Source organism: Phascolarctos cinereus, unplaced genomic scaffold, assembly GCF_003287225.1.
Source record: "Phascolarctos cinereus isolate Bilbo 61053 unplaced genomic scaffold, phaCin_HiC Scaffold_5;HRSCAF=322, whole genome shotgun sequence".
NCBI lineage: Eukaryota > Metazoa > Chordata > Mammalia > Diprotodontia > Phascolarctidae > Phascolarctos > Phascolarctos cinereus.
Window position 1 is genome coordinate 474,526,166 of NW_027555958.1, and position 23,073 is coordinate 474,549,238.

Genomic DNA, 23,073 nt, shown 5'->3' on the forward strand with positions numbered 1-23,073 from the left:
AGTGGAGTCAAGATGTCAGAGAAAAGGCAGGGAGTAGCCTGAGCTATGACCTTAATTTTTCTTAACACCTTTAAATAATGCCATAAAACAATTGCTGGAGCAGCAGAACCCACAAAGGGGCAGGGTGAAATAAATGTCCAGCCAAAGACAACATAGAAGGTCAGCAGGGAAGGTCTATTGCACCTGGGTGAGAGTGGAATACAGTCCAGAACAGGCCAGGCCAGCACAGACCCAAACCCAGCAAATGAAGAGCAGGCCTTGGGAACCATTGAATTAACAGCAGCCAGAGCTGCTTCCAGAGCTCTCAGCATACAGAGAACAAGTGGGTCAAACAACTGATCAGAAGGAGATTAAAGGGGTCTCTTTACTCGCACTCAGGAAGGATTCTTTTGCTTTGCCTCTAATTAGAATCTGGTTTGCAGTCATGATTGGCAGTCCCAGGGTGAAAAGGAGCACTAGCACACCACAGCTCATTGTCAAAGTGGAGCAGGAAGCCTCACCACAGGTGCAGGGCAGAAAAGAGTACTGGTGGTTATTCACAGACCAGACCACAGGCCAGGAGAGTATTAAATGCTTCTCCTTATATCATACATCCTTGGAAGAACTGAAAAAGTACAGGGCCCTAGAAGTACCCCTGAAAACAGCTGCATAAAACCCCTGAAGCTTGGGACAGTGTTCCTTCCTCCCTGCAAGCAGAGTCCTACTTTAAGAAAGAGTGAAAAGTCTAGTAATAGTGTAGGAAAATAACCAAACAACAGGAAAAAAAAATCTGAACATAGAAAGTTACTATGGTGATAAATGAGATCAAAACACAAACTCAGAAGAGATAGCAAAGTCAAAGCCCCTACTTCCAAAACCTCCAAGAAAAAAAAAATGAATCAGTCTCTGGCCATGGAAGGACTCAAGAAGGACTGTGAAAATCAAGTAAGAGAGCTAGAGGGAAAATTGAGATGAGAAATGAAAGTGATGCCAGAAAATCATGAACAATGAGTCAATGGTTTGGTAAAGGAGACACACACACATATTAAAGAAGATACTGAAGGAAATAACACCTTAAAAAGCAGACTGAAGGAAAGAAAAACTTTTAAAAATTAGAAATGGCCAAATTGAAAAGGAGTTACAGAAGCTCACCAAAGAAAATAATTCCTTAAAAATTAGAATGGAACAAATGGAAGGTATTGACTTTATGAAAAAGCAAGAAACAATAAAACAAAACCAAATGAATTAAAAAAGAAGTGGAAGACTATGTAAATTACTTCCTTGGGGAAAAAAAAAGCTGACCTGGAAAACAGATCCAGGAGAGGTAATTTAAAAATTATTGGACTACCTGAAAGCCAAGATCAAAAAAAGAAACTGGATATCATTTTTTGAAGAAATTATCAAGGAAAACTGTCCTAATGTTCTAGTAACAGAAGGCAAAATAGAAATTGAAAGAATCTACTTATCATTTCCTGAAAGAAATCCCAAAAGAGAAACCCCTAGGAATATTATAGCCAAATTCCAGAGTTCCCAGGTGAAGGAGAAAATATTGCAAGCAACCAGAAATAAACAAGTTAAGTATCATAGAGCCACAATCAGGAAAACAAAATATTTAGCAGCTTCTACTTTAAAAGATTAGAGGGCTTGGAATATGATATTTCAGAGAGCAAAGAGCTAGGATTAGAACCAAGAATCACATACTAATCAAAACTGAGTATAATTCTTCAGAGGACACAGATAAGCATTCAATGAAATAGGGGACTTTCAAGCTTTATTAATGAAAAAACCAAAGCTGAATAGAAATTTGGACTTTTAAGCGCAAGATTCAAGAGTAGCATAAAAAGGAAAACAGGAAAGGGAAATCATAACGGACTTAATAAGGTTGGACTTTTTGTATTCCTATATAGGAAAATGATACTTGTAACTTGTAAAGACATTTTCATTATTAGGGCAGTTAGAAGGAGTATATACAGATAAAGGATACAAGTGGGAGTTGAATATGAAGAGATGCTATCTTAAAAAAATAAAATTAGGGGAGGAGAAAGGGAAAAGGAAAGGTAGAATATGGGAAATATCTTAAATAAAAGAGGCATGAAAAAGTTTTTATGGTAGAGTGGAAGTGGCGAGGTGAGGGAGAGTGAGTGAAGCATACTCTCATCAGATTTGGTTGAAAAAGGGAAAAACATACACACTCAATTGGGTATAGAAATCTATATTACTCTACTGGAAAGTAGTAGGGGAAGGGGTTAAGAGAAGGGGGTAGAGATAGAAGGAAGAGCAGATTGGGGGAGAGGTAATCAAAAGCAAAACACTTTAGTAGAGACAGAGTGAAGAAACAGAGGATAGACTAAATGGGGGGAATAAGAGGTAGGGAAATACAGTTAGCCATAGTAATAAAAAAAAAAATGGAAGCAAGTTTCTCTGATAAAGGCTTCATTTCTCAAACATATAGAGAACTGAGTCAAATTTATAAAAAAAATTCCCCCAAGTGATAAATGGTCAAAAGATGTGAACAGTTTTCAGATTAAGTAATTAAAGCAATATATAGTCATATTGAAAAAAAAGTTCTAAGTCATTATTGGTTTCAGAAGTGCACTTTAAAACAATTTAGAGGTACTACCTCATACCTACTAGATTGGCTAATAGGACAGAAAAGGAAAATGATAAATGTTAGAGGTGAAAGTGGAAAAAAATGGACATTAATGCATTGTTGATGGAGTTGTGAATGGATTTAACCATTCTGAAGAGGAATTTGGAACTATGACCAAAGGGCTATAAAACCATGCACAGCCTTTGACCTACCAATACCACTACTAGCTCTGTATCCCAAAAAAGATTTAAAAAAGGGAAAAGGACAAAACTTTTTGTAGTAGCTCTTTTCTTGTGGCAAAGTTTTGGAAATGGAGAGGATGCCCATCAATATGGGAATGGCTGAACAAATTGTAGTATATGATTATGATGGGATACTATTATGGTATAAAAAATGAAGATCAGGAAGCTCTTAGAAAAATCTGGAAAGACTTACATATCTGATGCAAACTGAAATGCACTGTGTACAAAGTAACAGCAAACTGTAAGATGATCAAGTGTGAATTACTTTGCTGTTCCAAACAATACAATGATCCAAGACAATCCTCAAGGACTTATAATGAAAAAATGCTATCTCTCCCCAGAGAAAGAACTGATGGCATGTGAACACAGATTGAAGCACACTTTTCCCCCCCTTATTTTATTCGGGTTTTTTTGTGGAGGAAGGAAAGAGAGAATTTGGAACTCCAAGTTTTAAAAATGAATGTTTAAAATTGTTTTTGCATGTGACTGGAGAAAAATACTAAAGAAAAAGTATAACAGGAAAGAAAGACAAAGAGAAAATGGAAATTGGAATAGACATGATTGAGGGGAAAAAAAGATGAAATAGAAAGAAGGGGGACTTCCACTTCTGGGAGCCAAGGTGGTCAAGTAAAAAGGTAGTCACTCTCACCCTCCCCTAACAACCTTTGCAAACCCAGAACATATCATCCCAGAAAAAAAAAAAAAACCTGGAGCAGCTAAACTAGAAGAAAAACAGGAAACAGTAATGCAGCAGTCCAGCAAACAGGTCTCCCAGTGCCTCACCAAAAATAAGAGAAGCAGCACTACAAAGGGCCCCAGGCAAATAAACACCCTGCAGCATTCATCTGAAAGGAGCTGAAGAAAGAAACCTAAAGTCTTCCCAAAGTCCCAGTCTTGCTGGTTCCAGGCCAACACCAGGTAAGCTGTCAGTATCTCTGTCAATCAGGAGGAGATCCTGAAGCCCAGGTGGTAAAGCAGGCAAACACCAACACCTGGACTACCAATTGCCTCAGTGAGGAAAGACAGAACCATTGGTAACCAGCTCAGAAAACCACCAGTTGCTGCAGCACTCTTCTGCAAAGGAATCTCCCAGTGCATTAGCAGAAATGAGGGAGACAGCACTGCAAGGGGCCCCAGGCAGATAAACACCCTGAAGCATCTATCCAAAAGGAGCTGAAGAAAGCTAAAGAAAAGGAAAAGCAGGAAACCTAGAATTGTCTGAAAGTTTCAGCCTTGCTCATTCCAGCTCAACAGGAGGTAAGCTGCCAGAACTCTACAGCCTCCAACTGCCAATATAAGAGCTCCCAACACAAAAAGCTTGGGTCAGTGCCCTCTGTTCCCCAGCAGAGAGCTCAATCTCTTTAAAGGCCAGGGAATAAAGAAATACCGTGGGTAAAAAGAAATGTACCACAAATTCATATTATGAGGAGAGTGAAGATCAAGACAGAAATTCTGAAGAGGACAACAATGTCAACAAGCCCACATCTGCAACATCAAATGAGAGTATGAACTGGTCTGAACCCAAAAAAGCCTTCTTAGAAGAGCTCAAGAAGGATTTTAAAAGTCTGATAAGAGTTACAGAAGAGTCTTTAAAAAATTCAATTGTCCAATTGGAAAAAAAAAGGACACTGAAGAAAAGAAGTCCTTAAAACGCACAATTGGCAAACTGGAAAAAAAGTACACTGTAGAAAACAAATCCCTTAAAAGTACAATTGGCCCATTGGAGAAGGAAGTAGAAAAACTAACAGAAGAAAACAATCTGTTAAAAACCATAACTGGACGAATGGAAACTAATGACTCTGTAAGAGAGAAAGAATCAGAGACAAACCAAAAAAAATAGATGAAAATGTAAAATACGTTATTGGTAAAACAACTGAACTGGAAAATCGATCCAGGAGACACAATTTAAAAATTATTGGACTACCTGAAAATCATGACAAAAAAAGAGCCTGGTCAGTATCTTTCAGGAAATCAAAAAGGAAAACTGCCCAGAAGTCCTGGAACAATCAGGTAAAATAACCATAGAAAGAATACACTGGTAACTACCTCAAAGAGATCCGAAATTGACAACGCCAAAGAATATGATAGCAAGATTGCAACATTACCAGATGAAAGAGAAGGTGCTGCAAGCAGCCAGAAAGAAACAATTTAAATATCACGGAACCACAATCAGGATTACACAGGACCTCGCAGCTTCTACATTAAAAGACCATAGGGTGTGGAACATGATATTCCACAGGGGAAAGGAGCTTGGATTACAGCCAAGGATCAACTATCCTGCAAAAATGAACATCATTTTTCAAGGGAGGAAATGGATATTCAATGAAATAGGGAACTTCCAAGCCTTCCTGATAAAAAGACCAGAGCTCAACAAAAACTTTGATCTTCAAGTACGATTCAAGAAAGACATGAAAAGGTAAATGGGACAGAAAGATATAATATGTTGTTAATAAGGGTGGATTGTTTACATCCCTACAAGCAAAGATGACACTTACATCTCTTCAGAGCTGTATTTTTATTACACCATGGTTTTTTTTTTATTTTATTAATTTATTTTGATTAATCAACAGTCCCTTCCATATGCTTTTGAGTTGAAAATTGTTCTCCTCCGATCTCCCTCCACCCTTCCCAAGATGGCACACTATCTGGTATGGGGTTTACATTTTCATTCCTATTAAACATAGTTTCACATTAGTGAAGTTGTAAGTAAAAATTCAAACCAATAGGAGGAACCATCATAAAGATGAGACAAAACTCAACAGAAGGTAAATATAAGTGATAGCTATGCGACTTCCATAATTCTTTCTTTGGATATGGAGAGCATTTTCCATTGTGAGGCCTCTGGAGATGTCTGAGATCCTTGTAATGTTGCGAAGGGTTCAGTTGAACAATATTAATCATCACATAACATGGCTGTTATTGTGTACAAAGTCCTCTTGGTTTTGCTCAGTTCACTCAGCATCAGACCATATAAGTCTTTCCAGGTTTTTCTGAAGTCAGCCTGTTCATCATTTCTTATAGCACAATAGTATTCCATTACACCCACATACCAGAAGTTGCTCAGCCATTCCCCAATTGATGGGTATCCTCTCAATTTCCAATTCTTTGCCACCACAAAAAGAGCTGCTATGAATATTTCTGTACGTATGGGTCCTTTTCCCATTTGTTTGATCTCTTTGGGACATAGACCTAGAATTGCTACTGCTGGATCAAAGGGTATGCACATTTTTGTAGTCGTTTGGGCATAGTTCCAAATTGCTCTCCAAAATGGTGGGACCATTTCAAAACTCCGCCAACAATGTATTATTGTTCCAATTTTCCCACATCTTCTTCAACATTTATCATTTTCCTGTTTTGTCATGTTGGCTAACGTGATAGGTGTGATGTGATACCTCACAGTTGTTTTGATTTGCATTTCTCTAATCAATAACGATTTAGAGCATTTTTCGCATGACTATAGATGTCTTTAATTTCTATGGTTATTTTACCTTCTTGTTCCAGGACTTCAGGGCAGTTTTTCTTTATCATTTCCTGAAACATACTGTCCAGGCTCTTTTTTTCATCATGATTTTCAGGTAGTCCAATAAGTTTTAAGTTGTCTCTCCTGGATCAATTTTCAAGGTCAGTTGTTTTACCCATGAAGTATTTTATGTTTTTATCTATTTTTTTTTCATATTTTTGTTTATGTTTGACTGATTTTTGCTCTCTCATAGAATCATTAGTTTCCATTCGTCCAATTCTGGTTCTTACCAGAATGTTTTCTTTTGTTGGTTCATTTATTTATTTATTTTTGCTTCTGTCTCCTGTTTGCTAATTGTATTTTTGAGGGATTAGTTTTCTTCAGTGTACTTTTTTTCCAGTTTGCCAATTGTATTTTTTAAGTAATCTTCTACCTCTCTTATTTGACTTTTAAAATCCTCCTTGAGCAATTCTTAGAAGGGTTTTTGGTCTTCAGACCATTTCATAGTTCCTTTTGATATTGCAGATGTGGGTGTGTTGAAAGTGTTGTCCTCTTCAGAATTTGTCTTGATCTTCACTCTTCTCATAATATGAATTTATGCTGTGTTTCTTTTTATTCATAGTGTTTCTTTATTCCTTGGCCTTTAAAGCGATTGAGGTCTCCTGCTGGGGATCAGAGGGCACTAACCCAAGCTACTTGTGTTGGGAGCCTAGGTCACTGGCTTTGTGTGCTGGGGCCTCTTATGTTGGCAATTGGAGGCTGTAGGATTCTGGCAGCTTATCTCACGTTACCTCCACTGCTACTACAAGCTCAACCATGTCAGAAGTCCTCCTCACCCCATGACCACCACCCAGAACTGTGACCCAGATCCAAGTAAGGGTATAGCAAGAGATTCCTGCCTCAGTACTGGCAAAGAGATCCCTGCAATCCCTCTCTGATCAGCCACTGGATTCCCCTTCAGTCTGTGGGCTGGAAGCTCAGGACACAGCCACTACCCTGGTGGTTCCGCTTTCTGTGCTCTGGAGCTGGCTCTGACCTAGCTCCTCTTCACCACAGAAACAGTCTTTTCCCACTGACCTTTTAATTTCTCTTTGATGTTTGTTGGTTGAGAGGTCTGGAAGCCACCACAACTGCCCGTGATTCAGTCCTCTGAGGCCTGCTCCAGGTTCGCTGCAGACTGCATGCCCACCCTTGCTGGGCTCCTCTACTAGCGCTACTCGATGTACCTTTCTGATCAATCATCCAGGTTGTCTTGGGCTGGAGAGTTGGTTCACTCTGTCCTTTTGTGGGTTCTGATTCTTTAGAACTTGTTTAGAGCCATTTCTATAGGTATTTGGAGGGGTTTGGGGAAAGCTCAAGCAAGTGACCGCTTTCACTCTGCCATCTTGGCTCCACCCCCTCTGAAACCTACTTGATTTGTAATTTGAAAACAAATATTTGCATTCTACCTATGAGACTTTATGAACCAAGACACGTCAGTCAAAGTCTCAGAGCATCATCTCCCTCACGTGAAGTGAGGAGATCACACAAGATGACCTTCTAATGCCGAGTCTGATTAAAAACACATAATCTCTGAATGAATCTGAGAAGAGTCTAACAACAAGCAAAGGCCGCTGTATTTGCAAGGAGAAAATTCGGGTTTATGTCCTAAATCCATTACTTGTGGATAGCACGGCTTTGGACAAGTGACTTTAACTTTATTGGCCTCACTTTCTTCACTTGTGACATGTAGAAGTTGGATTTGATGAAAATGGAAGACTGTTTCATCTTTAAATCATATTAGATATTATTTTAAATAGATTTATTTTGCCTTCTCTGTCCTATATATTGGCCACTAAATGTGGCTGTACCTTGAAGAGCAGAGAATAATATGTCAGTCCTGAAGTCAGAAAGGCCTAGGTTCAGCTACAGACACTGCCAGGATTCCATTGAGAATGTCACAACCACGTGAACCTCATTTCTTTCATTTGTAAAGTACATCTAATATTATCTCTCATACCTATTTCACGGGGTTGCTCTGAAATTCAAGTGAGATAATGTATTAAAATCAGATTGCCTCTGTTAAAGGATTTTCTAAACACCCTCTTTTATTATTGACAATTATAAAAGATCATATAGACAAGTAATCATAATATTTGAATATAGTGCCACAAATAATTCAAGACAATGTGACATAGTACTTGGAAGACAAAGCTTCCTGTCAGAAATAGTAGTGTTCCAAGCTTTTTTAATGTATGTTGCTATCTCACTTAAACCTCAGTTTCCCAGACAAATCATAAATTATATAAGAATGCTTGATATGTGTGTGTGAATAAAGTTTCCACACTAGATTCCATACCTTTGAAATTGCTGGTTTTGACTGAAAATAATTAAATATGAGGGACAAAAACAAAGACTATCGAGATGCTTCTAACTGCAGTTTAAGGAAGTCTGCATTGATCTGTTCTGGGTAAAATCTGAGATTTAGGCAGTGCTTCTAACCTGATTATAGCAACAGCAATAATTCTCTGTTCTTATTGGTTACTAGAAGTCCATCCCATCTAGTAGCACAGCCATAAAAGCATTAGCCAGGTAGATTCACATGCAATATGGCCAATTGAGTGTATTCTTGCTTGTCAAGTGAGTTCATTTGCATCTGGTGTTTCTGGCTAGAAAAAGGGAAATGTGACTTTGTTGAAAAGTTTTGCTTTTAAAAAAAGTTCTGATTGATTCACATTGCCCCAAAATTGAAGCAAAACCCCAAATTCAAAATGTAGCCTCCAAAAGAGGGTGAAGTAGGCTAGAAAATGTGTAAAATTAGCCGAGCAGATGTGGTAAATTGAGGAATTTGTGCAGTTTGAGAGAGTATGGGATCTAGCCCTTCAGCCCATAGGGTTTGAATCTTACTATGTATTTGTGTGTCCTGTGTAAGATGGCATTATAGTCCTACTTGGTCCCTTCCTCGAATCATGGTATAACCTGCCAAACACAAAATCAATAAGGATAACAAGAAAACAAAGTGTATGTGTATGTATATATTCAGTCCCCAACTTTCACAGAGTCACATTCCTAGAAGATACCACGAAAGGTTAAAGTCAATACACTGACTCTCTGGGCAATAGGAGGTAAGCTCCCGAGACCATCCAAAAGCATCATCTTTTGCTAGAGATTGCTGAAAAAACTCTTTCTGCTTATAATTCTTTGTAACAAAACATGAGTTATGATAATATGAACTTTTCCTAACATAGTAACTATTAAATAATCCACAAATCCAAGGACTGTGATGTCAGAACTCCGCACAAAACAGGGAAAAAAAGACAAACTTTCATCCTTAATCTCTCTTTGAGCTCCATGTTTGAAGTGTTTCCTGATGAAAAGCTCATGCCTCAGGCCGAGTCCTAAGGAACTTGTGGCCAGGGTGGCTCTTCCAGGCCTGGCTCAGATTCCACGTGATGCTGCTCTTCAAGGAATGGGCAGCAGGGAGGCTGGAGCTTCTCGGTAGACCAGATGAGCTGCCTCAGGGTGTGTGCTATACAGCTCAGAGCTGTGAATATGCTCAGTTGCCAGTGTAAGAGCAAAAATGAGATCACTAATAAAACAAATGAATATTTGAAGTCCCAAAAGTTAAACCTGTAAATATTGAGGATTGAATATATACCTGTGTGTATGCATATGTTCATATGTGTGTATAGACATACCTATTTATCCTTCTAGCTCTCATCTATCATAATGTGACAGAGATGGAGTAGCTACGTGGTTCTGTGGATAGCCAGGCCTGGAGTCAGGAAGTCCAAATGGCTTGGCCACAGATACTTTCTAGCTGTGAGACCTTGAGCAAGTCACTTACCACCATTGGTCTCAGTTTTCTCATCTGTAAAATGAGCTGGACAAGGAAATAGAAACCTTTCTAGTATCTTTGCCAAGAAAACTCCAAATGAGGTCACAAAGAACTGGTAATGACTGAACGATAACAAATCATCTATCATCTAGCTATCTACCTAAACAATTTCTCAGATCTCAGGTTAAGAAATCTTACCTTAAAGGACTTCTGTAGGATCTCAGAAAGCCATCACAAAACTGTCCTGATAGTCAAAAAAGAGATACAATAACGAGGTAAAATTTACATATATTTCCCATTTATGAAAATTTTTGTGCATATATTTATTAATTTATTGTATACAATGTATATGTTTATATATAAATATACATATTTATGCATGTGTGTACACATGTGTGTATATATAGACAGATATATGTCTATACTTATAGACAGATACATACATGTGCACATACATACACATACATGCATAATACATAATACACACACACACACACACACACACACACACACACACACACACACACGGCTTCCCGGCTTCTTCTGTTTTCCATTCAGATGTTTTGGGAGTGCTTGGAATGGTTAGAGATTCTGAGGCCTACACTGGCTTCCAAAGATTACAAAGTGAGCCTGCTACAACCCAGAAAATATATCATGAATACCTAGGCAGCTGGCCTGCCATTTGGCCAATTATATCTCAGGAGACTAGAGCCTGGCTTTCTGGTGCGGGATTGCTATTCCTGATTTTGTCTTTGAGAACATCACAATTTCAGAAAAGTTGGCCTAATAATCAAATTTCTTATTGTGTTACATTATTGATTTGAAAAATTTATAACATCATCCTCTGGGTTTTCCTCTGACTTTTTTCACAACTGTTCTCTAATTGCTAATAATTAACCCCATATATTATTTGGCTCTCAGATTATCCTGGCTTTTTTTTTTATTTGTGATTTTTAATTTCTTTTTTTTTTTTTACAGCAATCTTAGTCAAGGTCCCTATAGGTCCCTGATATCTTTGGGTAATTATTTGAATTGTTGTATGTCTCCTTGGATGTAAGGGTTACTGGGATCCTATGAAGGGAAGAGAATATATTAGTATCATCCAATTTTAAATCTCTAACTAGATTAGAGACAGTAAATTTGTTAGTAGTTATTTATTAAGCACTTACCATGTGACAGGAACTGTGCTAAATATTGTTGGCACGAAGAATGGTAAAAATCTGTGTACAGCCTCAAGGAGCTCACATTTGAGTGAGAAAGATGCCTTTGTAAATAGCTTGTAAGTACAAGCTATACAGAGTATAAATGGGCAGGACACACAGTCTGGACCCTGACTCAGAAGGTTTGCATTTGGATTCCAGCTTTGACATTCGCTGCCCATGTGGCACATGGGAAAACCCCAAGTCTCTTCTTCCTTGTTTGTAAAATGTAGATCTGAATAGTCACACTGCTTACCTCACATGGTAGTTAGAAAGGGCTTTTAAAAAATGTCAAGGGCATTAGAAATACGAGTTGTTTATCCTGTACTATTGGAGATATTTCTTTCAGTTATATTGGTGAGTTAAGACTATGCCTTTTTAGGAATATCACTTAGGCAACACCAGAGAATAGAAAGATCTGGAAAGAGAGGCCTTATGTCCCAATGCTGACCTGTCTTTCTCTGCTTGTGAGACCATGGACAAGTTCCTTTATTCAAGTCAATTCAACAAGCCATTACTAAGCACCAACTTTGGGTTAGGCATTGTTGTAAATTCTGTGAATATAAGGACAATAGAAAAGGTAAAATGACTGCTGTTACCATCTAAGAGCTTACAATAACTGGTTGACACAATGTGTAATCTGGAAAATGATTACAAGAGAATTTGATATGCAATAGGGTACCAGGAAGTGGAGCATGAAGAAAAGCTTTGATTCAAAGATGTCACCTAAAATGAGCCCAAAAGGGAGACAAGCATTCCAAAAGGTAGGAAATAGGGATTCATGGAGGGTAGTAGAGTATGGATAAACACGTAGAGACTGGAAATGGAATGATGCTGAGTCCAAGGATATTACCAATCTTTCTGAGTATCGGTTTCTTTATTAGTAAAATAAGATGTTTAAACTTCATGACTGCTAAGGTCACATCAGTTCTAAAACTGTGATCCAATGATTTTTTACACTTATTTATATATAGGTACCTCATATTGATTCCCTCCCCCAGGTTGGGGAACTTTGGCCTCCAGTTTGAATTAAGTGACTTGTCTAAGTCTAAGTCACAGAATTAATAAGTAGGAGACCCATGATTCCACTCTAGTTCTTGTGACTCAAAATCTAATGCTCTTTCCATGCTGTGACCAAAGCTTTTAGCACAGTGCTTAACACAGAGGAAAGTCTCAAAAACATTTTTTTCATTCATTCATTTATCCATTTATTCAGTGATTCTTATCATGAAGCATCACATGTGATCTTAATACGAATTTGTATTCATAAATCATTATGGCATGTAAAAAATAAACTTCTGAAAAAAACTTTTTGAAAAAAACTTCAAATGAAATGGAAACTTCCACATCTTACACTTTTTTTTTAGCTTTTAAGATCTTGCAACAAAGCCCTCATGTATTTGATACATCATCATTGTCATTTCATACCAACCCTTATTTTTTCAGCTCATGGGTCTAGTGGGTTACTTATAGGAAATTGTTGACAAAGATAAGTGACTTCCCCAGAGTCTCATAATTAACAAAAATACAGCAAAAAAACAATGATGAGCATTTTTGTAGAGCTTTCATTAATGCAAAGCACTTCACAAATAATAAATGATTTTATCCTCCCAAAAATCCTGCAAGATAGAAGTTACTATTTCCATTCTACAGATGAAGAAGTTGAGACAAATGGAGATTTAGCAACTTATCCAGTTACAAAAAGCTAGTAATTGTCTGAGGCAAGATTTGAACCCTCATCTTCTTAATTCTAGACCCAGTGCTCTCTAAGCAGTAGTGATGGAGTAGGAATCTAGCCCTTAATTCAAGCACTTATACCCCATTCATTATTCCAAGCTTCTATGCCCTCTTTGTAAAGATGAATAAATATGAAGATAAATTAATTCCACCCACCAATCCCCGGTGACTGAGAGAGTGAAAGCCAATGGAAGGCTGATTTTTCCAGCCTTTTTAATTACACCGTTGATGAAGTATGCCAAGCTGCAAAAGTATAGGCTTCTGAGTTCTCTCCAGGTAATATCAGTATTTATTGTTTTAGAATGTAAATGGGAGATGCATTGCATTCATCATAAGGAGAAAATAGACAACATTTTTTTTTCTTTCTGATGTCTATTTTTGGCTGAACCGAGTCTTGAAATTCTCCTTTAATTGAAAGCTGTGTTCTGAGAGTGATGTAGAAAACATTCCTTTCATAGAAAAAGACTCTGAGAAATTCTAGCTCTTGACTCTGAAATGAACCCATCCAAACCTGTCATCCAGGAACAGCTCTGTATTAATATTTTACTCGAGATTTGATATTTGGATGAATGGATGTATGTGTGAATGAATGAAAATTATTTATGAAACACCTACTAAGTAGCAAGCACTCTGCTGAGCACTGGGGATAGATACACATACAAAAAGTAGATGTCCTCAAAATTCAATGACTCTAGATTCTTGAGAAAGATAAAACATATGTACGGGAGTCATGGTCAGGGAGAGGTATTTAACTTTGGAGACAGATGACAGAGAATTCAAGGGAAGTAAGTTGACACACTTTCTAGGAAAATTGGCCATATTGAACTTGTATTTTCAGAACAAAAATATCAAATCAGGATAGGGTTATGAATCAAAAATGATCAAAGAGTAAAATGAAGCATGGTTAGAGCCTTCAGATATATAGAGTGAGACACTGATCAGTCAAGAACTAGAGGTAGGGTCTCTTCCACTTCCGGGAGCCAAGACGGTGGAGTGAAAAGGTAGTTGCTCTCACTCTCCCCTATCGACCTCTGAAAACCCAGAAAATATCAACCCAGAAAAAAAAACACCTCTGGAACACCTGAACTAGAAGAAAGATGAGGAGCAGCAGTGCAGCAGCCCAGCAAACGGGTCTCCCAGTGCCTCAGCAAAAATAAGGGAGGCAGAACTACAAGGGGCCCCAGCAGATAAGTACCCTGGGCATTCATCTGAAAGGAGGTGAAGAAAACAGCCTAAAGGCTTCCTAAAGCCCCGGCCTTGATGATTCCAACCCAACACCAGGTGAGCTGTAGGAGCCCTGCCTCCCATTGTGAAGAAATCCTGCAGCCAAGGTGGTAGAGCAGGCAGACACCAACATTTGGACCTCTGAGTGCCTCAGTGAGGGCTGGGGGAACCAGTGGAAAACAGCTCAGAAAACCACCAAAAGTCTCAGCACTCCACCACAAAGGAATCTCCCAGTGCATTAGCAGAAAGAGGAGACAACACTGCAGGGGGCCCCAGGCAGATAAACACCCTGCAGCACCCATCTAAAAGGAGGAAGAAAGCTAAAGGAAAGGAAAAGCAGGCAACCTAGAATTGCCTGAAAGTTCCAGCCTTGCTGATTCCAGCCCAACAGAGGTAAGCTGCCAGAAAACATTCCCAGCATAAGAGGCCCCAGCACACAAAGCCAGTGACCAAGACCTAGGCTCCCAACACAAGAAGCTTGGGTCAGTACCCTCTGTTCCCCAGCAGGAGAGCTCAATCTCTTTAAAGGCCAGGGAATAAAGAAGCACCATGAGTAAAAACAAACGTACCATAGATTCCTATTATGAGAAGAGTGAAGATCAAGACAGAAATTCTGAAGAGGACACCATTGTCAACAAACCCACATCTGCAACAACAAAAGGGAATATGAACTGGTCTGAAGCCCAAAAAGCCTTCTTAGAAGAGCTCAAGAAGGATTTTAATAGTCAAATGAGAGAGGTAAAGAGTCCTTCAAAAATACAATTGGCCAATTGGAAAAAAAATACACTGAAGAAAACAAGTCCCTAAAAAACAAAATTGGCCAGTTGAGGAAGTACAAAAACTGAAGAAGAGTACACTGAAGAAAACAAGTCCATAAAAAACAAAATTGGTCAATTGAAGAAGGAAGTACAAAAACTAACAGAAGAAAACTGTTAAAAACTAGAATTGGACAAATGGAAACTAATGTCTCTATGAGAGAGCAAGAATCAGTCAAACAGAAACAAAAAAATGAAAAAATAGATGAAAATGTAAAATACCTCATCAGTAAAACAACGACCTGGAAAATCGACTCAGGAGAGACAATTTAAAAATTATTGGACTACCTGAAAATCATGATGAAAAAAAGAGCCTGGACAGTATCTTTCAGGAAATCATAAAGGAAAACTGCCCAGAAGTCCTAGAACCAGAAGGGAAAATAACCATAGAAAGAATAATCCACCGATCACCACCTGAAAGAGATCCCAAATTGACAACGCCAAGGAATATAATAGCAAAATTCCAAAATTACCAGATGAAAGAGAAGGTGCTGCAAGCAGCCAGAAAGAAACAATTTAAATATCATGGAACCACAGTCAGGATTACACAGGACCTTGCAGCTTCTACATTAAAAGACTGCAGGGCATGGAACATGATATTCCCTAAGGCAAAGGAGCTTGGAATGCAGCCAAGGATCAATTACCCAGCAAAAATGAGCATCATTTTTCAAGGGAGGAGGTGGATATTCAATGAAATAGGAGACTTCCAAACTTTCCTGATAAAAAGACCAGAGCTCAACAAAAAATTTGATCTTCAAGTACAGGACTCAAGAAGGACTTAAAAAGGTAAATGGGACAGAAGGATACAATATGTTGTTAATAAAGGGGGGGCTGTTTAAACCCCTACAAGGGAATATGAGACTTGCAACCCTTGAGAACTGTATTGTTATTACACCTTGTTAAAGGAGTATACATAAAGAGGGTGGATATTAGTTGACTTTGATGTAATGATAAAAAAAAATCTAATCAAGTGGGTTAAATGGATCCAAATAAGTGGATCAATCTGATCTTAGAAAATGTACTGAGAAAGGAGGAGGCAGACAAGGGTAAATTACATTACAGGAAAAGACACAAAATCCTATTACAGCAGAGGGAAAGGGGGGGGAGCATTGTTTGAACCTTACTCTCATCAGATTTGGCTCAAGAAGGGCATAATATAATCAGTTAGGTATAGAAATCTAACTTACCCTATAGGCAGTAGGAGGGAAAAGGGGAAAGAAAAGGAGGGGGAAAGAAAAGGGGGGGAAAGAAGGGAGGGAAGAAGCAGTAAGACTAAAGGGGAAGAAAAGGGAAAGGGATAATAAAAGGGGAAGGGACTGAAGGAGGCGTGGTCAAAAGCAAAACACTAGTGAAGGGGAGAAAGGAAAAAGGAGAAAGAAAAGCATAAATGGGGGAAAAGGATGGAGAAAAAGACACAGATAGTAATCATAACTGTGAATGTGAATGGGATGAACTTCCCATAAAAGGAAACGGATTGCAGAATGGATTAAAAACCATAATCCTACAATATGTTGTTTACAGGAAACACATTTGAAAAAGAGTGACACATACAGGGTAAAGGTAAAAGGCTGGAGCAGAATATATTATGTCAGCTGAAGTAAAAAAAGCAGGGGTAGCAATCCTGATCTCAGACAAAGCAAGAGCAAAAATAGGTCTAATCAAAAGAGATAAGGAAGGAAACTACATCCTGCTAAAAGGCACCATAGACAATGAAGTAATATCATTACTAAATATATATGCACCAAATGGTATAGCATCCAAATTCTTACAGGAGAAGTTCAGGGAGTTACAGGAAGAAATAGACAGCAAAACTATACTAGTGGGGGACCTGAACCTCCCCCTCTGCACTAGATAAGTCTAACCACAAAATAAACAAGAAAGAAGTTAAGGAGGTGAATAGAACATTAGAAAAGTTAGGTATGATAGACCTCTGGAGAAAACTGAATGGGGATAGAAAGGAATATACTTTTTTCTCAGCAGTACATGGCACATACACAAAAATTGACCATGTACTAGGGCATAAAAACCTCACAATCCAATGCAGAAAGGCAGAAATATTAAATGCATCCTTTTCAGATCATGATGCAATAAAAATTATATGTAATAAAGGGCCATGGAAAGATAGACTAAAAAATAATTGGAAACTAAATAATCTAATCCTAAAAAATGATTGGGTCAAACAACAAATCATTGAAACAATCAATAATTCCATTCAAGAGAATGACAATAATGAGACAACATACCAAAACCTATGGGATGCAGCGAAAGCAGTTCTTAGGGGAAGTTTTATATCTCTAAATGCTTACATAAATAAAATAGAAAAAGAGGAGATTAATGAATTGGGCATACAACTAAAAAAACTAGAAAAAGAACAAATTAAAAATCCTCAACTAAACACCAAATTAGAAATATTGAAAACCAAAGGAAAAATTAAGAAAATTGAAATTAAGAAAACTATTGAACTAATAAATAAAACTAAGAGCTGGTTTTATGAAAAAACCAATAAAATAGAAAGCACTTTGGTTAATTTAATTAAAAAAAAGAAGAAAAGCAAATTACTAGTATCAAGAATGAAAAGGGGAAACTATCACCAAGGAAGAGGAAATTAAAACAATAATTAGGAATTATTTTGCCCAACTATATGCCAACAAATTTGACAATCTTAGTGAAATGGATACATATTTACAAAAATATAAATTGCCCAGATTAACCGAAGAGGAAGTAAAATACTTAAATAACCCCATCTCAGAAAAAGAAATTGAACAAGCCATTGATGAACTCCCTAGGAAAAAATCTCCAGGGCCAGATGGATTTACATGTGAATTCTATCAAACATTTAAAGAACAATTAATTCCAATACTATATAGACTATTTGGGAAAATAGGTGAAGAAGGAGTCTTACCAAATTTTTTATGATACAAATATGGTGTTGATACCTAAACCAGGAAGAGTCAAAATAGAGAAAGAAAATTATAGACCAATTTCTCTAATGAATATAGATGCAAAAATTTTAAACAAAATACTAGCAAGTAGATTGCAGCAACTTATCACAAGAATAATACACTATGACCAGGTAGGATTTATACCAGGAATGCAGGGTTGGTTCAATATTAGGAAAACTATCAGCATCATTGAGCATATCAACAACAAAACCAACAGAAACCACATGATCATCTCAATAGATGCAGAAAAAGCTTTTGATAAAATACAACACCCATTCCTATTAAAAACACTAGAAAGCATAGGTAAAATTGGGTCTTCCTTAAAATAATAAATAGCATATATCTAAAACCTTCAGCAAGCATTATATGTAATGGGGACAGGCTAGAAGCATTTCCAATAAGATCGGGGGTGAAACAAGGATGTCCATTATCACCACTGTTATTCAATATTGTACTGGAAACGTTAGCTTTAGCAATAAGAGAAGAAAAAGAAATTGAAGGCATTAGAATAGGCAAAGAAGAAACAAAGCTATCACTCTTTGCAGATGACATGATGATATACTTAGAGAATCCTAGAGAATCAAGTAAAAAACTACTTGAAATAATAAACAACTTTAGCAAAGTTGCAGGCTATAAAATAAACCCACATAAATCATCAGCATTTCTATATATTACCAACAAAGCCCAACAGCAAGAGATAGAAAGAGAAATCCCATTTAAACTTACTGTAGACATTATAAAATATTTAGGAGTCTACCTCCCAAACAAACCCAGGAACTCTATGAACACAATTACAAAACACTTTTCACACAAATAAAATCAGATCTAAATAATTGGAAAAACATCAGTTGCTCATGGGTAGGCCGAGCTAATATAATAAAAATGACAATCCTACCTAAGCTAATTTACTTATTCAGTGCCATACCAAAAACTACCAAAATTATTTTATAGAGTTAGAAAAAATAATAACAAGATTCATTTGGAAAAACAAAAGGTCCGGAATATCAAAGGAACTAATGAAAAGAAATGCAGGGGAAGGTGGCCTAGCAATTCCAGATCTTAAAGCAATCATCAAAACTGCTTGGTACTGGCTAAGAAATAGGGAGGTGGATCAGTGGAATAGGTTAAATATGCAAGACACAGTAGTCAATGACTATAGTAATCTATTATTTGATAAACCCAAAGACCCCAGTTTCTGGGATAAGAACCCACTCTTTGAAAAAAACTGCTGGGAAAACTGGAAAAGAGTATGGCAGAAACTAGGCATAGACCCAAATCTCACACCATATACCAAAATAAAGTCAAAATGGGTTCAGACTTAGATATAAAGGCTGATACCATAAGTAAACTGGGAGAACAAGGAATAGTTTACCTATCAGATCTATGGAGAACAGAAGAATTCATGACCAAACAGGAGATAGAGAACATTATGAAAAGCAAAATGGATAATTTTGATTACATTAAATTGAAAAGTTTTTGCACAAACAAAGCCAATGCAACTAAGATTAGAAGGAAGGTAGAAAATTGGGAAAGAATTTTTACAACCAGTCTCTCTGATAAAGGCCTCATTTCTAAAATATATAGAGAATTAAGACAAATTTATAAGAACACAAGCCATTCCCCAATTGATAAATGGTCAAAGGATATGAACAGACAGTTCTCAGATGAAGAAATTAAAGCCATCTATAGTCATATGAAAAAATGCTCTAAATCGTTATTGATTAGAGAAATGCAAATCAAAACAACTCTGAGGTACCACATCACACCTATCAGATTGGCCAACATGACAAAACAGGAAAATGATAAATGTTGGAGAGATGTGGGAAAATTGGAACACTAATACATTGTTGGTGGAGTTGTGAAATGATCCAACCATTTTGGAGAACAATTTGGAACTATGCCCAAAGGGCTACAAAAATGTGCATACCCTTTGATCCAGCAATAGCACTTCTAGGGCTATATCCCAAAGAGATCACAAATGGGAAAAGGACCCACATGTACAAAAATATTCATAGCAGCTCTTTTTGTGGTGGCAAAGAATTGGAAATTGAGAGGATGCCCATCAATTGGGGAATGGCTGAGCAAGTTGTGGTATATGAATGTAATGGAATACTATTGTGCTATAAAAAATGATGAACAGGATAACTTCAGAAAACCTGGAAAGACTTGTATGGTCTGATGCTGAGTGAAGTGAGCAGAGCCAAGAGCTTTGTACACAATAACAGCCACGTTATGCAATGACTAAGATTGTTAAACTGAACCCTTCTCAGCATTACGAGGATCTAAGACATCTCCAGAGGCCTCGGATGGAAAATGCTGTCCACATCCAAAGAAAGAACTATGGAAGTCAATCGCTATCACTTATTTTTACCTTCTTTGAATTTTTTTGATCTTTCTGATGATTCCTCCTATTGGTTTTAATTTTTACTTACAACTTCACTAATGTGAAAATATGTTTAATGGTTATGCAAATGTAAAGCCTATATCAGATTGTGTGCCGCCTTGGGGGGGTGGGGAGGAGGAAAAGGGAGAAAAATTTTCAACTCAAAAGCATATGGAAAAAATAAAAAAAAAAAATAAAAAATAAAAAAAAAGAATAGAGGTAGGGTGGGAATCTTGGAACTAGAACTGTTAAGTCACCTAGGACACCGTCAGTGGTCCAATGCAGGAAAATTCAGTAGGGCAGCAAATTGGGTTTGGAGCAAGGGTGCAAAATTCAACATTGCTACAAGTGCTGGATTCATATAAAGCTCTAAGATGAAAAAAAAAAAAAGAGCTTTTATTATCCATTACCTCTTTCCCCACCTCACCACAACATTGTGAAGCAGATAGCAAATCATTTGTTATTGTAATTTCTGACACATAATCCTTGTTTATAGATGTGTATTGAATGAATGAATGAATGACTTCCCATTGTATAGATGAGAATAGGGAATCTCAGAGAAATGAAATTACACTAGCCTGGTTGCCCCAGTTAATGAATGAGGCAGGATTTGAACCCATGTATTTGTGATCCATAGCCACTAAACCTTCAATTGTTCCATGTTACATACTTTGTTGTATTTGAAAAATATATAATACTAGATTTGGAATAGAGACTGGGTCTTTGGTTCCATTGGCATTGGGGCTACTGAATGAGGAAGCTCTTTTCCCAAAGCAGATTGGATATTTTTCCTTAATGGGAGGTTTTAAAGGCTGCCTGGAGCACAGAGAGATTTTATGATTTTCCCAGAATCCCACAGCTGGTATATGTCAGGAACAGGAATTGATACTGTTTTCCTGACTCTGTGTCAAGTTTCTCTTCACTAAGTTGTACTGCTTCTCATTAAAGTAGATATTACTAGTGGCTCACGTAAGGATTCCAAAGCTCTTTTCTCACAACAGCCTAGCAAGGTAGAGTCAAGTTATGTGGGATGCAGAATTATAGAATTATGTAACTTCAGTGTTGGAAGGATTTATCAATGGGGGCCTAGTCCAGTACATCCCTACCAAAGAAATATTATTACAAAATATGTGGCACATTGTTATTCAAGTGTCATTTGACACACTGCAGTGAGAAGGAGCCCACTCCCAGGAAAGTGCTCCATTTCACTTGGAGGACAGCTGTAATGGGTAGGAAGACTTCCCTTTGACTCTGTAACTTCCACCGATTGTTCCCAGTTCAGGCCTCCGGGTCCAGAAGGTGGCTCCAATACTTCCATGCTGTGTGATCACGCTGAAGCTACTTTACCTTTGAGACTCAGTTTCTGCATCTGAAAAATAGGAATTATGAGACTTATATTGCTTACTTCACTGTATAGTTACACAGAACACCATAAAAATTAGGATTATTATCATCATTAAGAAAGGGACAATACTGCCTAAAGGATAGGAAACCAGTTTCAGAGTCAACATAAGCTAGGCTTTAGTCCTCCTTTTGGCACTTACTGCCTCTGTGATGTTGGGCAAAGCACTTCAAATTTTAATGCCCTCATCAGTTTTCTAAGACAGAAGGAACTTACCTGCGTTGGCAGAGGGAAAATCCTCACCTTGGAGCTTCCTAAACTGATGAAATCACAGGTGTGAACAAAGATAGATATAAATAATTATATTCATCCATCTCTATGTATGTATACATATGTGTGTGTTCATATGTCATTGAAACATGTGTGAATGTGAATACATGTATGTATTCCCCTTGTACCACTTGACATCCTCCTATAATATTTTTTATTTAGAATTTATATATCAACCTTACTCCTAGAAAGGCACACTTAGAAACTGTAGAAATTTACAATGATGAATGAAAATAACAAGAGATGTCAGTGATCAGAAGACAAAACATTGGACTAGGAGGTATGGTTGCTTTTTATAGAAGAAAAAGAAAAACAAAATGGCTGCCTAAAATGAATGATCCCAATTATCTATCAGCATTGATTTTACCGAAACCTAAAATTTTACGGGCTCAGGAAAAAGAGAACTATTGTACATTGACCAATTCCAGGGGAAAAAAAAGTTTCAAAATTAAAGTAAAAATAAAAATGTTTCAAATTCTCTAATGTTTAGTCAATTTTGAGAGAAAGCAACAAAGTGAGGAAAGAAGCAATGATTTAGACTCAGAAGAATTTCATTGGCAAAAAGAGGGTCTTTTTGTCAATCAGTGATTTTCATTATCTAGAAGCACTAGATGGAGCTCTGCTCTCAATTCCAGTCAATTATATCCATATGACTGAGGCCTTCATGGTCACTTACTCTACATAGATTCTGGTCACCCAGCATTCACCTGACCACTTCAAGGTGGGAGCTGAAAAGCCAGCATTAAAAAGTTTGCTTCATAGCCTTGAAAAGTGGACTCTCAATCTGATCTCCCATTTTCTTTCCCACTTTGAAGGTAAGATGGGAGGGTCTCATCATATAATTACAGGGTTATAAGAAATGAGAATTAGAAGGAGGTTTTCTCTTCTCCTTTGCAAAGGTATTCTATACTATTTTACTGTTTCCTAAATTAATGTTCTGACACTTCCAAAGCTGCTTCTACTTCCCCATAGTAGGTAGTTCCCAAAATCTGAAGCCATGTTAAATGTTCGTG